The following is a 17,844-nucleotide window of genomic DNA, read 5'->3' as shown; positions in this document are numbered from 1 at the left end:
TGTCCTACTGAATTCTGGACCCACAGAGGCTCTGTGCTAAACACACAGCCGAACCAGCACTCCGGCAAGCCAGGGCTGCTGCCCTGACTCCAGAGAAACTCCTTTATCCTCACAGCACAAGTGCACCGGCACGGCAGCCTCAGCCTCGCAGGGGCCAGTCACCGGCGCGGCACAGGAACGGTGCCCGCACCTCCACCAGCGCGTGTCCAGCAGAGCCCATGTCCAGCGCCTTCCACCACCGACAGGGCAGGTGCCAGGCGACAGTGGGAGGAGCATCCTCAGCCTTCCCGAAGGCAGAGCTGCCCTCACAGAGAGCAAGCTGCTCTTGAGGTTGGCTGAGGACGGCTGCTGCAAGTCCCGGGAGATACCTCTACTCCATGGCTTGCCCAGCCCTAGGTGCCTGCTCCCTTCTCCTCATGGCTTTGAGCCACGAAGTATCTTCCCAACTCGGGTATTTTTGTTTCTTCCAGCAGCTCGCTTCAGATCTGATTGAGTTGGGGCCAGGCTACTGCTGACTCTACAGGAGACCCTGCCAGAGGACCTCCCAACAGGAACGCACCGCCACATCCCTCCTCCTCAAAGCCCACCGCGGGAAGGTCCTGCTCACCTGGACATCTGCAGGGAGGGGCTGCCGGGCCGCATCACAGACTCGGAAGGGTTGGTCTAAGGCCAGGACGACGCCCAGCGGCAGGGAGGACATGTTTTTTAAAGAAAGAGGCTTATGCTGTAGGCTGAGGACGTCACTGGGTAGCTACAGAAAGAGGAGACAAGAAAAAAACAACCCGAAGTGGCCACGCACCTCCCTTCCCTTCCGACGCATTTCAGAGTTTTCAACCCCAAAATTGCACACATCTCTTATTCACTGTCTGTATTAGTTTCTACCCTTCTACAAGGTTTTTCTTTCAGAACGTCAGGTGCTTTTCACGTTTAGAAACCACAGCATCCCCCAGGGGGCCGGGAAACAGTCTCACATACAGACGAGGGAACAGCACCTTGAGAGGAGGCAGCTGCTTGACCAAGGTCAAAAGCAGAAAGTGAACCCAGAGCGCTTGTCTCCAGTTTACCCTCTCTTGGGCAGAATGGCACAAGACGATTTTCACCCCCAGTCATTTCGTACAGCCTTAGTGGCTCCAGGAGCCTCATAAAAGCAGGGATGGCTAGTCAGAAGAGAAAAGCAAGCAGGATTTGGCCTGGAGGAGAGAGCCTGCAGTAGCCTAAGGTTAGCTTGGAACATTTACACGCACAAACAGCCAGCTAGAAACCTCAACGGTCTGGTTGCAACGTGTGTCCTGCTGTCCCTGCTCCAGTGACAAAGTGTCTGTAGCCTCACAGTCAAGCTCAGCCTAAGCTATTTCTTCCTGCTTATGCATCGCTCTGGCCTTCCTGCAGGGTTCACATCAACTAGGCAGCGGTTGGGAAACTAGTTCTGGATGTATCGATATCCAACAGCTGCAGTGTCATAGCACTCGATAAACCAGAGCACGGGGCATCAAGCAGAACACAGGCAGACATCAGGAACAGCTGAAAAGCTTCTCATTAAGTGAACCGCCCGCTCACAGGATTTTGTGCTTCTCTGGAAGCCTGGGAACCAGAGGAGAGGCCTGAAAATACAGAAACTAAATAATGGACAATCTTCTCTGTTTCAGACACCGCACTGGAGAGGGAAAGATGATGGAGGAGTCAGGACCCAGAGACTAAAGGGCTCCTGTTTTGCATCGGTGTTGTCATCACTGCAGCTGAGGGATGACTGCAGGTCCTTTGAAGGAGGTGAGGCTGAGGGAAACGCAAAGAGCATCCATGCCAAGAGCAGGGAAGGCAGAGAGAGACAAAAGATGACAGTTTTCCTTCACCAGCCTGAGGAATTGGCAGGAAGCTCCATTTTTCTCAGCTTCCCTGCAGGATCGGCGTTCAGACATCCCCATGCCTTGGAGGAGCCTCAAAAACCTCCCTTCATCCTGACTACACAAATGCGTGTCTCTCTACAAGTGGCTACGATCCCCCCTCAGCGCAGCAGCTGCAATCTCAGCTTTACTTTGCTGAAGTCAGAAAACCATCTCATCACTAAGAATACCCTCACTTACTTCACAAAGCACCTCAGGAAGGGTGAGGAGGGGTTTAGCATCGCTCAGCTGCAGCGATCGGCTCTTCCCCCAGCAGCCCCAGCGCACAAGGCAGCTGTGCAACGGCCACGCTGCGCTCGCGGGTCCCACTGCCTCACCTGTGCCCTTGGCGCAGCAGCTCGATCCTGCCTCCACCTCGAGAAGGGCAGAGCTGTGACTGTCCCCGACCCCAGGGCAGCAAAATCACCATCTCTGTGGTAGAACCATCTCGTGGTAACGGCCAAAGCTTGCTCTGGCTCGAATCGATAGCCGAAGCCCCGTGGACTTGGGGAAGCGGTTTAACCATCCCCGTCCCCCCGTGTTTAACAGGCACGCACACCCCGCAGGCTTTCGGCCATCAGCCACGCTCTTCAATGCCAGGATGCAATCCTGAGACTTACCTTCTCCACCCGGAATGCGATTTCTCTGGTAGACACTTGCAGAACGGGATCAACGAACTCACACGTGACGTCCATCTGCATTATCTGTGCCTTCCCCGCCTTGCTCCCCACCACGGCGTGACACAGCAGCCGCTCCTTCACCACCTGCATGCAAGAGTCACGCGTCACCCAAGCAGGTGCTGGCAGGGCATCCACAAAACACGCTGCAGTTGCTAGCCACCCAACCACGGACCCTATTCCTGCCGCAACTTACAGCCACTGCTCTCCTCAATAGCCCCCTCCTCTTGTTATGCTGCATCCTATTTATGAGGGCACTCAGCTAGGCGAGCGATCAAGCCTTCTGCAAGCTGCCACTGAGGCAACCCTTGCAAGCACCTTTCAGATCATTAGGAACAGCAGGAGCTTCATGAAGATTCATTCCACATTTGCTTAAACACCTGGGCCCAGCGGTCCCAGAGCCAAGGAATGTACACCAGGGTTAGCTGGCAGCTCCTCTGCAGAGTTGGATTTCCCCTGGCCTGGAAAGAAGGGCCCGGGGGGGGAGAACACCCCGTGACCCTGCTGAGCTGCCACCCAAGGGTGCTGCCAGACCCGGCTGCCCTTGGGACACCAAGGCTGGCTGAGAGTCTGGGGTGAGCTGGTATGGAAATACCGACAACAAGTCAAGCTGTCAATTATAACGGTCCCTGGGAACACTTTCCCACGTGGATGAACGTCACTCTGACCATCAGGGCTGGCACGCACTGTTTTTTCTCCTCCAGGACTCAGCGCTAGACAAGCCTCTGCCCATGTTTGTCTACAGAGGAAAAATGATGCTGCTCTCAGACTCTCCCTCTCTTCACAGGTTTGGTGCTTGGGTTTTTTTAACTCACTCTTTTCACCAGATCTATGACCTCACATGTTTTCATTTATTTACAGCCTCTGCTCCTAGCCTAAGCGTAACTTATTTTCTCCGCCCTTCCTTTCTGCCTCAGCACACGACACCCTGTAACCTGCCCTCTGCTTCTGAAGCAGCAACATTCCCTTCAGCCCGCATTTTGGTACCAGCGAGCTGGGTTTATGGTGGCTATGGAAACACTGATGGCGGCCAGCAAGGAAAGCAGCCGGTGCTGCCATGGCAACTTGTGGCATTAAAACAGTTTCTGGAAAGCGCTTGCTCCTCTTCCCAAGGCAAATGTCAAGGGGTCGGAAGAAGCCCCAGCGGAGGTGACCTGGTGGGGAGGGCGCAGCCCTCGTGGGGCACCTCACCTGGGGAGTGCTGGAGGAGCCTTCCAGCACCATCTCCACAGTCTTGCCCGGCATCAGCTCTGTCCTCAGCGGTTGAAGCTTAAACACAGGGCAGGCAGGTTTGGGGCTCTGGGAGGAATCTGTGCCCTTGGTGTTACTGATGGCACGGAGACGGTCACGATGGGTGAACGTGGGGAAGCCTTCTGTTGACCAATACAGCTGGTGGGTGCGTCGTCCTCTGTTTGTCATCTTGAAACGGTAACAGCAGCGATCAAAGCTAGAAGACAAGCAGAGATGGAAAACGTTATGGGAGCTGCTATTTCCCAGCGGTCACCCAGCTTCAGCACCCCGATGGCGTTATCTGACCACACGCCCAGCAACAAAACCACCTCTGAAAAGGCTGACCTAGCTCAAAGCTTCAGCCAAAGCCAGACCTCGGCTGGCCCGAAGTTCAGCATCCAGCAGCTGGTCAGTTTGTGTACAGCAAGGAAAAGCTTCGCAAAGATCCATCACCTCAGGTACTCGCGAGCAGAGCATCACCCTTTGGTGCTCAGCACTCAGAGGGTTTTCCCAAGGTGCGTCCTGCAGGTCTCCCTGCACCAGGCACGAAGCTGGTCTGCCCTGGCTGCAGGTGGGTGGACGAACAGCTCTGCTGCCATTTCACCTGCCCCTGGGGAGCTGCTGCCTCAGGTGGCTTCCTCTGAAGATGCTACTGGGGAGCTGGCAGGGTGCAGAGACTCATCTGGAGATCTGGGCACCAGTTATCCCACCGTCGGGGCCCATCTTACCCCCCTCACTCCCCCATCTCTTAGGGAGCATCCAACTCTCCCTGCCCCCAACGCATCAGCTGAACAGGGCAGATGGTTTTGTGTCTTCGGAAGGTAAACGCACTGTGAGAACGCAGGATCAGCATAAGCTTCGCCCAAGACAAACACAGCAACAAGACCCGGTCTACCAGCTGAGGGAATGGAGTGACAACAAGAGATTGACCACTACAGCTAGATATAAACCAAAACGAATATTCCATGGAAATTGGTTCCATTATGTAAAGAAACACTAACTGCAGGCCAGCGTGGAATAATTATTCTACCCTCTATAAATCTGAGCACCACCAGGAACAGAATTGTTCCTACAACAGTTATTGGGTTTTTGAAAGGTACAGAACACGTGGCTTGCAAAATGCACGTCTGCCACAAGCAGCTAAACACCAACACAGAAGTGACAGATTAGAACAAACGAGTCTTTGAAACACACTTTACAAATGATGTGTACAAGGCTTAGTATGAACCGGTTTTCTGTTGTGGACAGCGGCAGATGAAGGCTAGGGGAAGCTCTGGGTAGATGCCTGATTTGTGGCTCTGGGAAAGCCCACCTCATCTGGGATGTCACCTGGGTCCCCCCAGCTCACCTGGTGGCAGCTCTGCACCCGCTGACAACGGCGGCTCCCAACTAGCTTGCGGGCAAAGACACGAAGGGGGGCAGAGGACGACGACAGCAATCCCACCCACACTCTCCCCTCCGCAGTGCAGCCCATCTGTGGCTGCACAGAGCACAGGGCACGCTGGCCAAGTGCCAATCTCCCTGTAATGTCCCTGCTTACCTGGGGGGCTTGTGGGTGCACATTTAACACACCCCAGCACCCCACCCCACCCCACTAATCTAGCCTAAATGCTTAAGGCAGCATCAACCTCCTCTTTCTAGCCCAAAATTTAGGTATCAGAGCACTGTGGAGCCTCTTTGCAGCCAGCAAAAGGAACAGGCACTTGGAGAAGAGTATTATTCTCGTCTCAAGAGGACTCCGACAGCAACAGCGCTTTGAAAAGGCTTATTTTCTCTCCCATTTATAAGAATGTAGCCAGTTTCAGACACACGCACTAGGATCCGCGAATGCCCCCTCCCGAGCTAAGCTCTTTCAGGTAGCACACGCAATTTATCCCACCCAACCTCAGCCAACCTCTCCTCCTCTCCCGCTCAGAGCTGCTCCTGCAGGCACCCTCGCTCGCTTCTGCCTCGGGCTGCCGCCGCCGCAGTGCTGGCAGACCGCAAGGAAAGCGGGCGGGGGAAACGAGGGAAGAGCTAGCGCCTCTAAAGAGCGGCCCAGCCGGGGAACCGGGGAAGACGAGCAAACTGATGGATGATACAGGGCAAAGAAACTCGGCAGCTCCTGCAGGACTCCCAGGCACAAGGGAAATAAACCAGCACCATTAATTCAGTCGAGGAGTTGCTAACAAGCTACCACCAAGGTTTTCCACTCTTGCGAGAGAATAGACCATAGCGACTGGAAAGGTAAGCAACGTTATTGCAAACAGAAATATGTTTATACTTGTAGCATTTTCCAGCAGGAGGCTTCTGGGACCTGCTGTTTTCCTCCAGCTCATTCTTTGATAAAGTATGGAAATAAACATATTCCAACTAAAGACAAGTCAGGGACAACCTAGCAACTGGTTTCCATTTTGGTAGCTTCTGAGGGTATCTAACGACTTTGAAATGGCCATAGAACATTCCTAAAGGAGTTCCTGTGGCTTCGGTGAAGCAGAGCCAGGACCTCGAGCACTGAAGAACAACTAGCCTGAAGGACTACAGCAAAACTCCTTGCCGAGCCCACGTGGGAAGTGGGAGCCGAGAGATCCCTACCTGAAGCGGAGGCCCAAGTTGAGCTCCGGAGCAATGGGTTTGTCGGTGACAACCGTTGTGCCCGTGCCGACAGCCTGGACGGGGATGACGTAGGTGTGGCTGTTCTCTATGGACACCTTCACCTCATCCTCAAATCTCTCGGTGTCGTCCAAGTTTGCTATGATGGCCACAGACACCTCGCTCTCGGGGGGGATCACTCCTTTACTGGGTTCAATCCTCCAGCGCGAGCGTTTGCCAGCCTGTAAGATGAGCCAAACAGTAACTTAGGATGGAAACCATGGACCCTGGTCTCCTGCGGGATGCAGAAAAGGATTAAAGACATGAGGGTAAAAACCATGAAGGCTTCGTTTCCCCAACTCTGAGCTACAGTGCCTGGAAACAGCACCCGTGCAGGAGCTCATACAACCTCTGTTTTACCCTCCCTTAACAGACTCACTTTGTTAACCCAGCTTTGTCTGACCCAAGGGATGCTCACCCTCAGGAGAATGCTACTGTCCCTCCAGCCTCCCTCTTGGAGGGCACACCCAGGGAAGCCACTTGATATCTCCTGGCTTCCCGACAACGGTGGCCAGCTCTGCCATAAAGGCTCCAGGCCAGAGGAAGCCAGGACTGCTCCAGTCCCCCCGCCGCAGCCACACGGCTGGGGGATACTGCTGAGACCCCAAAGAATAACTTTGCAAAAGCGGTTGATGAAACCCCAAAGTCTTCTTTCCCAAGAGTCAGGCTTCTCAACAGCCCCTCAAGGGCTGCAGCCCTCTGTTCCCATGAATCATCACCTGCAGTGAGGTGCCCCAAGGCCCTCTGCTTTGGCAAAGTCAGCTCTAAGTGTTTATAGCAGGGCAGCGAAACAAGAAGCAGAAAGAAAACCACAAGACATGTGCCCTGTGGGCATGGCCTGGGCTTCCCAAGCACTCTTTTCCTCTGGGTCCTCACGGGCCTCCCTCTACGGATGGGGCAACAGAGGCGCTGGACCCCTCCAGCCCACCTAAAGCCACATTCACAAGGAGCAAGCTCGCAGAAGAGAAATGCACGCAGTGCTCCTGGGCCAGCAGGAAATGCACTGGGATGCAGACACGTGGCTTTCAAGTGTCCGTCACAGCATCAGTGCTACATGCATCACAGTTCAGCGCTGTGTTTGGGATGACAGGCACCACTCATCCAAAACTCTACAGTATTGTCGAGGAGAGGGTTACTTTCCTTTTCTTTTTTTTTTTTTTTTCCTTTAAATAGAAAACAACGGTGTGCTCAGAGGCCTGACATGATAAAAGCAAGTGCTCGATCCAGGTGAAGTTAGCTCGAGTTTCTGTCCGGCGGGCTGGCAGCTCTGAGCTCTAACAGGACACCAGCCAGCCCAAGGGAGAAGAGCAGCAGAAAACCAAGCAGCACTTTGAAGTCACAGAAACATTTAAAATAACACCCCAAAATGACCTCTGCTGACAAGGTGAAGGCTAGCTGGAGGCCAGGGAAGCGGTAACTTGCTGAGCATTCAGGGTCCCAGCAGCAAGCGTAGGTGCTCCCGCTACGCTAACTCCTTAGGCTGGCTGTGCCCTCCACGTAGAGCAGGTCAGGGCTGCATGCCTGCATCCCATAACGGAGCGTGCCAAAGGCATCAAAACGATTCCAGGCACCAGCAACATTTATACACTCAGCTCCATTTAATTTGTCCTCTAGGGCTTCAAAAAAAGAGTCTTGAAAAAAATTTTTAAAAAAGCAAGACGAGACTGGGATGGAGGCAGGTGGCTGCCACGGGGTAAACACTGGGACCTCACTGACCACGGAGGATTCCCACCAACCCTCCCCTGTGGTCCCTGCAGCTGCTCGCCGGCCTCGGAGGCATCGGCTGCGCTGCCGCCAGCCAAGGGCTACCCAGCCAGCTCATTCACACCGAGCCAGTGGGCGTTAGGTTTTCACTGACGTTAATGTACAACTTCTCCTCCGATTCACGCTGACACCGAGCAGCTTGCTTGAAAAGGAGACCCGATAGCTCTGCTCCAGAGGTGAATCTGCAAGTCTGCTATCTGACAAAGCTCATTTATCACAGCTTGGCAACAAGCCGCGCAGTAAGTTGTACCCAAGGAACTATTACTGAGGAACAATGACAGGCTGTCTCGATGGAGCCAGACTCGCAGTGTCCCAGGGTGACCCAGCGCAGACCCACCGTGCCCTGCCAGGCCAACAGCCCACTCCGGAGGAGCACGATTTGCATCGCATCCTCATCCTTTCCGTTAGCATCTGGTGTGGGTCCCAGGGGCAGCACAGTGCACCGCTGAACAGGAGACCTGCCAGGACCAAAAGGCTCTGCCGGACCAGCTCCGCTCAGGTTTTTAGGTCAGCTTCTGCCTACACCGGTCCAGGTTGTGTCCCAGAGACAAGAAATCCCTTGGGAACACGCTAAAAGCATCCATCCCCCTGCTCTGAAGGCAAAAATCTAACTTCTGACAAGATCCCTGCTCCTTGCTTAGGCGTGAATGCTCCAGGACACGATGCAATAGCTGCACGTGCTGGGCAGACAAAGACAGCAGCTATTTCTGTCCCTGCAGGAGCCTGCACCACTGGACGCCAGAGTCAGAGTGCCAGGCAAGGGCTGGCATCAACCGCTTCGAGAAGCTCAGCGCTGAGATCGTTAGCTTCTCCTGGGACAGATTTCATTGGGAATAAGAGCTGCCAACGTTTGCTTCTAGCGGGCATCAGCGCGCATCAGAGATGGACGGCTGGATGGCTGCCCCAAGGGATGGCCGAGGACCCACCACGCTGCCCTCTGCAAGTTACTTTGAGCCCGTTAATTGAAGCCATCTGGTCATTCCAGCCTTGCACGAGTGGAAGAAGCAGCAGAACTCAACACGAAAAATGCAGCTGTACTTTACCAAGCCATAGCTCTGGCGAGAGAGCGCTCACACCTCGTCAGCCGGATCCACCGCCCCCAGTGGGGGTCACGCACGAAGGGGAAATAACCCCCCACCACATCAGCTGCGCACGGAGCCTTGTCCCAGGGGCTTTAGCTGTCCTAAGGGGCGGGAGCCTGTGCTCTTCATAGCAGAGTGACTCCTCACCCGCACAAACTGCCAGTGGCAGAAAGAGCCCAGAAGCACCCTAAGGCCCACAGGGTGGGGATCAGAGCACAAGGCTGGCCGGATGCTCCCACCAGCCACCAGCCTCCTCCTGGCACCTCGGCACCAGCATCTCCTCGGCAAAAGCAGGGGGACCGCTTTGGTTGAGCCTCTGCCCCAGAGCACCAGCAAGGAGAAGTTTTGTGAAATCGAGGCAGAGCTTCTAAAGCCAGTGGAAAAAAAAAAAAGAAAAGAAAAAAGAATTAAAGTGTGGCACTCACTGCCACCGACAACGGAGCCCAATTTGTCACACTTGCTTCAGCTAACAGCAGCTGCTGAGTGAGCCAGCAAAGCTTGTCTCCATTTGTGTCCCCTGGCCATTGCTCAGCCCTCCAGGTCCCATCTGCCCTCCCCGCTGGGCTGGGGAGACCAGTGCCACCACTCTGCACATTGGGGCTCTCCAGCCAGGACATGGACACGGCTTGGCCAGCTGCTGCCAAGCACAGGATTGAACAACCAAAATCCTCCGGCTTTTCCCTTGGGAAGAGAGCTCAGCTGAGTCACTCTGGCCTGTAGCAGCGTAACTGCCTTGAAGACTTCTACCCTTCTTGAACCCTGTTGGCCAGCGGGTGCAGCACAATGCGACAAGTTCCCTTCTCCTAGATGAGCAGAGTAACAATTTCTTCCATTACTGAAACACAGCAATTTTGAAAGACCATGAACCCATAGAAGATAGCGGATGCCATAAAATCCAAACTCTTCCCTGAGGCCAGGTTTCAGGCACCTTTTCCAAGGTCTCCTCCAAACCTTTGCTCCCCCTTTTAAGGCCCACGTGCCCTGGACCTAAGCCTGAGTGACACTGGGAGGGAAACAGCCTTCTACCTTCCTCAGCTTTTGGTACAACCCCTCACCAGCATGAGACTGGACGCTCCTGGCCACGAGCCCTGTTCACAACTGATGCTGTGTGTTTCCAGGCCCTGTCAGCTACAACAAAGGGCTCCGGCAAAACCAAACTGGGTGGAAATGCACAAACTGGTACCGCTGTGTATAAGCAAAACACAGCCTTTAAAGCCAAACCAAGGGTTTCACTCTAAAGGTGAGCTTTTGGAGCACCATGAGGCTCTGGTGGGACAGCTCAGGAAAGAGTTAAGCCTATCCATCTTCAAAACTTCTGCTCACCTTGGAAGAGGCCACATATGCAGGGCTAGTGCTGCCCGTACCCTGGAAAGTTAATTTAACCCTAATTTCTAAACAGCACTGCAGATATCATGAGAAGGGCGCAGCACTGTCTGCCTCTGTCTCACTATGAGCAAACACTGACAGGCTGGCCAATTATTCAGCTGCTTTGGGGGCAGGGGGAGTGATTTACAGTAGATTTGAAAACCATCCTCTTGCTGATTGAAGTCTGCTCCGACTTCAGCGAGAGTAGCTGGGGAGAACTGCAGACAATGCTGATGTGCTCTTCAAAGCCTTCACTGCCCGCAACCTGCACGGTTTGCTCAGAGAGCAACAGAATCGCCCGTCAGCCAGACCCAGAAACAGAGTCACTAAAGCAGCATCAGCACTGTTTGGAAGTTTATCTCCGTGTTTTGCGGTCTTTCCATATGGCCATTTCATTAATAAAAGCAATGTCATCAAAAGCTTGAGGGAATAAGCAATGAAATTAGTAAATGAAACAAATCCTGCACTACAGGGGAGCAGAGAGTATGGGAACTGCGTGTTCTGCCCTTGCTTACACCGCACCTGACCAAGAGCCTTTATACGCTGCCTGAAAAATCCATGGAGTTATCCACAGCGAATCCCAGTGACAAGATAACCAGGTACAGCTTCTTTTTTTTTTTTTTTTTTAAAAAAAAAACCAACCAACCAACGAAATCTTGGTCTATGCTGCAAGGTCAGCTCCAGTTGAATGTGGCAGCAGCTCATCCCCGGGAACGCAGACGGGGATCTGCACTGAGCCACCAGGCACCCTCCTGAAGACAACCCAGCTGGCTGTACAAGCACTGCTGGAAACCAGGCAGCAGCAAGCTTCACCTGGAGCACAGGGCTCTGGATCCGGGAGCTCAGGGCTCAGGCTGAAGGAGACAGGACCCCGCATTACGACTGTCATGAGAAGAGGAAACCCCAAGGAAGCTTTTCTGTCTCCTCCTCGTTACAAGGCACTGGGAAACCATTTGCCACCCTGCGGTAGCACATAACAGACCCAGCACGGGGGTTATGCAGGCAGAAGAAAGCTGCCACTGATTAAGAAAAATTACACCCTAGGCCTGTCTTTTCTTTCCTGATCACAGAGACGTGATACGCAGCTGCCTTCTGTGATGCCAAGAGATGTCAACCTTAGCAGTCACACAAAAGATCCCTGAGAAGACAGCATGACAAAGAACAAGTAGGAAATGATCTAAGAACGATGCTTTTTCCTTTCTGCAGGGAGAGCAAACACTTCCATCAATCCATAACAAGCCTTTGGCACTTGTCAATATGGCAAAAATCAGGCACTTAGGGAGGCAGGAAAAGAAGATGACAGCGGAGCAAGGAGGAGAAACAGCCACTTTTATCAGCAGGTTACATCAGCCCCCAGCTAAGCTGCAACAGCTCCTTCATGTTGACCCATTGCTCCAGTCTTTTTTTACCCAAGACAGACACAAATCCCCCCCTCGCTGGATCCAGAGGATTCCCTAGCAGGCTGGGCTGCCTGGCAGCTGGGAAAGCAATCTGACAGGGAAAAGCACACCCGACAGACACAGGATTCACTGGGTGAGCACAGGATGACACACTGGTCCCAAGGGTCGCAGATCTGCAGACACCCTGGCAAGCAGGGATAAGCCAACCGAGGACGCAGGTATGCAGTCCCTACAACCCTCTTCCCACCCAAAAAGCCCCATCTCAACACACAGATTTGGCGGGGGTTTATTTATTTTCTTCTGGTGGCAGAGATGCTCCCTGCTGCTCCCTGCAACTGAGAACAGAACAGACACAACTCACCCAGCAGAGAGGAGAGGGGTACAGGGAAGCTGGTGCCTGAGGGGAACTGCAAGTAATTCCTGAAGTCACTGTCCCAAAGTGAAGTTCACCACAAATCATCCTGGCTTGCTCAGGTAATGATCTTGTCTCCCCCAAAGCGAGCAGCAAGCTTGCCTTAACAGGAAGAGCAATTATCACTCGACGGTTAAGAGTACCATCGGGGTGGCAGCACGGCCATCTGCATTACAGCATCTTCCTTTTCTGTTTCAAACAAGACACCAGCCTTTCGTTTGCCCTGTTGCTGCCCCTCAAATTAACCTCATTCAGTTCGTCAAGCTGCCGGTCAGTGCGCATAACATTCCCGATGCAACGCTCCTGTGAAAATTTCAGTCAATAACTCGCTCTTTCAAGTGGAGACCATGATCTCTGAGCCTCACAGCCACCGTTTGCAGATTGGCCAACAAATGGGAGACAGGGAAATCACGGCTCACCCCCCTGCAGCAACCTCCAAGCAGGAATCAAAGCAGTGGCTTTGACGCTTTACAGGACACAAGGCTTGGGTTCAGGGACACGGGGGAATGAAGGATGCCCGTGTCACCCATCAGCTGGGCTAAGGCACAGCCCAGCCTGCTCCGCTCTCAGGTGGACACGTGCGCGTCACCCTGACGCCCGACTGCATCCCAGGCTTTATCTCCACAATTATTCAGTCCCCTCTGCTTCCCGTCAAGGAGCTGCCAGGCAGCGTAAGGCAGCCAAGGGCAAAACCTCAACTGGGGCAGCAAAAGAGCAGCAGAGCAGGCAGCTGCTGAGGGCCAGGGCGCAGCTCGGGCACATCTCGCCCACGCCCGCGCTGCTCCCATCAGGCAGCCTCAGCAGCACCGTGCCCGGAGTCTGTCTGAAGAGCCCTTGGTGAAGCGGCTGATGGAGCAGGTTCCCAGGACCTGCCTCCTGGCACGCCTCCATGAGAGCAGCAGCTGCCCTGAAAAGCAGAGATGCTCACCATGGGGGAACTCGGCCCCGTGGAGTCAGCAGGGGGGATCATCACACACACAGAGTCACAGAGCGGCTGGGGCTGGCGAGACCTCTGGAGATCATCTGGTCCAAGCCACTGCTCAAGCAGAGCCCGTCTTTATTGCAGGCAAAGAAACCGTCCCTGAGCCGCCTCGTATTACTGCTCTAGTGACTGATCAGCCCCAGGACTGGCAGAGACGGCGGTGAAGCACGACAGGCTTTATTGCCCAGTCCCATGGGTTAGGGCCCTGAGGCAACGGAGGGGCAGATGTACCCTGCAAGCCCCCCGGCTACACCGCGAGCTGCCCGGGGAGGAGGGAGGCATTGCACCGGGGCAGCAGGACCCGAACAGCTCTGCGGGTCACTGCCTGCGACAGGCATGCAAACCCATCATTTCAACACCAGTACCAGCCATCCCTGGTGGCTTGCTCTCACCACAGATGGAAAGTGGGTTTTCATGGTGGATTCAAAGAAAGCTGCCCTGGGAATCCCTCCCCCACTTGGAGGTTACCTTTGTCCCCCAAACAGCTGGAAAAGCAGCAAGGAGGAAATTCGTCCCCCTCCTCCTTGGCCCAGGAGGCTGAGCCTGGCCTCTCGCACGCTGCCTGATGCTTTACCCGCAGACCCAACCAAGCCCACAGAGCCAGGCCTGGGTGAACCAGCTCCACAAATCCAACCCACCTAGCGTGGAGCAGAACAAACCTCCCCCCAACCCTGTTTTTAAGCCCCTCACAGATCCCACCTCCAGTGAGCGGCACATCCCACCCAGCCTCCACACGGAGCCCTCCCTGGCTGCACCAGCCCTGCCCCCCCCGCCAGGGCAGCAACCCAACCGCCTCCTGCCACCTGCCACGCAGCTTGTCAGCTGCGGCCTCCATCAGTTCAACGGCCTTTCCCTGCGGCTGGCCCCCGGAGATGCTCTGCAACGCGACAGAGCCCACAGACCCTGTAGCTACACAACCCTTACCGTTACATGTTTGTGCAACACCACAGCTGGTTGGGCCCCCAGCAGGTGTGAAACTCACCTCACCACAAGCAGGCTGAGGACAAACTTCACACCCCAGACTCTGTCACAAACAGCAGTCTGACACAAAGCAAACGCAGACCTAATGGGGAAAGTGTCGGGAAATCCATGCCCTTCCAGGAGCAAAGGGCCACAGGGGCCTCTTGATCTCAGAGTTCCAAAGACACGACTCTCCGTTAAATACCCTCCAGAAAACAAAGGGAAAACTTGTAAAGATGATCCAGACTCCTTTCTGCACAAGCGTCTATGCAAGCTGTCTACTTTACTGAGGGGTGCCCCAGCTAAAACTGCCCCCAGAGCCAGGCTTCTCTCGCTGCGTTGGGACGGAATGCCTTGCTTTCTCTCCGAGACAGCAATATGGAAACGGTGCATGTAAAAATCAAGCCACAGGCTGCTACAGACCAGTCAGTTTTCATTGGGAAACAGCCCCACAGATACTTACCATCTCTACACAGAAGGATGCAGGGATGACAGCCTGATTGGAGAGGTGGAGACTTTTGGACGCATCTTGTAGAACTTGAATACTGCCGAAATTTATCTCCCTCGGATGCACATAGACAACCGGTCCTTCTCCAACGCTCACTAAAGACACATTCTGCTCCAGGAAGCAGGTAGGAAAGAAAAAAGAAAAGCAGGGGAAGTTAAAAAATATGAGACAGCTCTAAGGTTCCTCCTCGACGGGGCGATAAGTACGGCTGTTGGAAGTTTTCAGTGTTGCAAGGCTGAAACAGAAGGCCTGGGGCAAGTGCAGGCTCGGGAGCGATTCCATCTGAAAGCCACAAGCTCCCGTTCTCAGGGGACAGAGAAACCCTGGGTCCCACGCTCTCCTTTCCAGACCGCCTCCACAGTTAGCTCTCCTTTCTCTGCCTTGTGCCTGCTCCCGCTCCTTCTGCTGCTCAGCCGAGCCCCAAACCTCCCTGACCGCTGCTGCTGCACAGTGACACTTGGACAGTTACTTCTCTGACATTCCCAAAAATGCACCTCTGAAAACCAGCACAAGCCAGAAGCGAAGCAGGCTCTTCAGAGCAGAGATCGTGCAAGTTACTGCACACATCTGATGTGTGCCTAGGTGCATTGCCGGTATGACATGAATAACAGGCATTAATTATTCATTACATCATTCAAGCCGTGTTTTTCCTCTTGACAGTCAGACCCAAAAAGCTTTCTCCTTGCAGAACTGGCACAGACTACTGGAGGAGGAACACGGATCCCTTTGCTAAACCACCTTCCCACATCATTAAAAACAAGGAGAATTTGTCCAGTCTTGCTGTGGATTTTACTGGTTCCAAACACCTCAACACTTCAACAGGATCTGAATGCATAAAACTCCCAATGCTGACCAGATGCTGTATGATTCACTGGAGGGCACAGAGTACGATTTAACCGAAAAAGAAACCAGCCTCCACCGTGTACAACCTTAAATGATGTCTGGCTCAAGGAAGTGGCATTGACAGCTGTCAGAATCACCAGCCCAACTCAGCCAGAAGCAGCAGCATCCAGAAATGCTCATCCCTTGACAGGCCACTGATGCATGCAACTAAGCACCAAAAAAAATCACCTACCAAGGCTGGGGCCTCAAAAATAAGGAACTGAAGCCACGCACGACGATGCATGTCTGGGCGATGCTGCCCAAAGCTCCCAGGAAGGAGGAGCTGCAGGGAAGAGCTGCGCCTCGCCAGCCAGCTCAGCTTCCTGGTGACAGCAGGACAGCAGCAGCAAAGGCAGGGCAGAGCTCTTTGGGAATGAGCAGAACAACATCTGGAGGATGCCCAGGCAAGCTGGCTTCTGTCAGCCTGTGTACTAACACGACGCATCCTCACCACCAAGGAGAGGGCTTCAAAAACCCCAACCCCTTCGTCTACAGGGTTCTTAAAAGGGACAAGAAAAATGCCATGCAACAGCGTTACAGGCAACATGGCACAGGGAAAGGCAGCAAGAAGAGATGGCAGCTCTGCCATCAGCAATATTGCCACAGCTACAGAAACAGCCACCAGCCACCGCCCCACCCCACCCCACCCCCCAGCACCTCTGGCTTTGTCAACAGGTAGGTCATGTCACATTTGATCACTTAGGAACGAAGAGCATCTGACCCTGGTGGACAGCTGTGCTCGAGTGCCCGCTTATTCTGACAGCGGTCAGCTGCCAAACCCCCTGCCCGCGGCACACGAGGCTGCCTTGCCACCAGTAACGCCAGGGCTGGGATTTACCAGCTCCTTCATGCAGATGACACACACCAGACTGAAGCTGGCACGCGGTCACCTGCAAACAAAATACCCGACAACAGAGCTGTGGAGGGACTCTGCACAACCTGGATGAAAGATCTGTACCACGTTTCGCCTGAAATGGTGGTAAAGACCAGGCATCGACACTGGGCACCCCAGCCGAAGGCAAGAACGAGCTTTGAAGTTCTATTGGAACACGCTGCAGCGATTCCCAAGGTCAGACTTGCAGCCGTACGGGTAGGATCTGCCACCAGCGCAGGACACGTAACAAGACAGCCAGCTCTTCTGCCAGCCCAGAAAGCTTTGGGTGCGTCAGCTACCAGGGAACTACTGGAACTGCACTGCAACCAGAAGACAGACCTATAGAAAACGCAATGCATCTAGTCCTTTCTTTAGGGACAGCTACGATTCTCCAGCTGAAATGCTCGCCCTTTGGGCAAAACATCGACACGTTCACGGCCAAATAGAAAAGATTAAGGTAAGGTCAACTTTCAATTTATAAATTGTTAGCCCAAGGGTAAAAGCTTTTCAAGGGACCTGCAGCTCAAAAACCAGGTGACATTTAAACAACTGGCTATTCCAGTGGGGAGAAACCCTCCTCTTCCAGGGAAGCATGCCTTCTATCTGCGAGCAACTGTTTTGTCAAACGTGAGACTTCCCTGCAAAGCCTGCATTGCCTGGCCTTGCTGTTGACTGGTTTACATGCACATCCCCAGCAGCCGGGGTTGAGATGATCAGTGGCATCCAGGGGATTTGGCATCATCGTTTCAATTCATTTTATAAAAAGTTTATAGCCCTGCATTTGCTTTCAAAATGTCAGCCTTCCTTTCCGTTACAGAAAGCTTCAGGTTCTCAGGAATCCTCTGATATCCCCTTCTGTGCTCAGAGAGAGGACAAGACATTTTAAAACAGCTGCTTCAAAAGTTAATCTCCTTTTAAATTAAAAAGGTTCTAAAATTAAATTATTAACTAAATTTGTTCTCTGTTTCAGCCAGTGGAAGCCAGGACACCACATACAACATTCTCTTGCCTACACTTTGTTGTTGCTGCTGTACATGCCTGAATGCCAATGCCTTGTAGGAGGCTTTAGTCCAGGAATGCTTCGCCTCACCCCTTTCCAAGCTTGGTAGGGAAAAAAAAAAACCAAACCAGTCTGTGCTCCAGATGCAAGCAGCGTGGAGTCTCATGCATCTTTGGATGGGGCTTTTGGCAAAGAGA

The 17,844-nt window shown here is 53.6% G+C and overlaps 1 pseudogene; it reads right to left on the bottom strand.

Annotated features, from left to right (window-relative positions):
• Nucleotides 1-17,844, bottom strand: part of LOC129735136 (hydrocephalus-inducing protein homolog) — a 94,003-nt pseudogene that overhangs the window by 41,768 nt on the left and 34,391 nt on the right.

Source organism: Falco cherrug, unplaced genomic scaffold, assembly GCF_023634085.1.
Source record: "Falco cherrug isolate bFalChe1 unplaced genomic scaffold, bFalChe1.pri scaffold_41, whole genome shotgun sequence".
NCBI classification, from domain to species: domain Eukaryota; kingdom Metazoa; phylum Chordata; class Aves; order Falconiformes; family Falconidae; genus Falco; species Falco cherrug.
The sequence above is the reverse complement of the archived record's forward strand: the minus strand, read 5'-3'. Positions and strand labels throughout refer to the sequence as shown.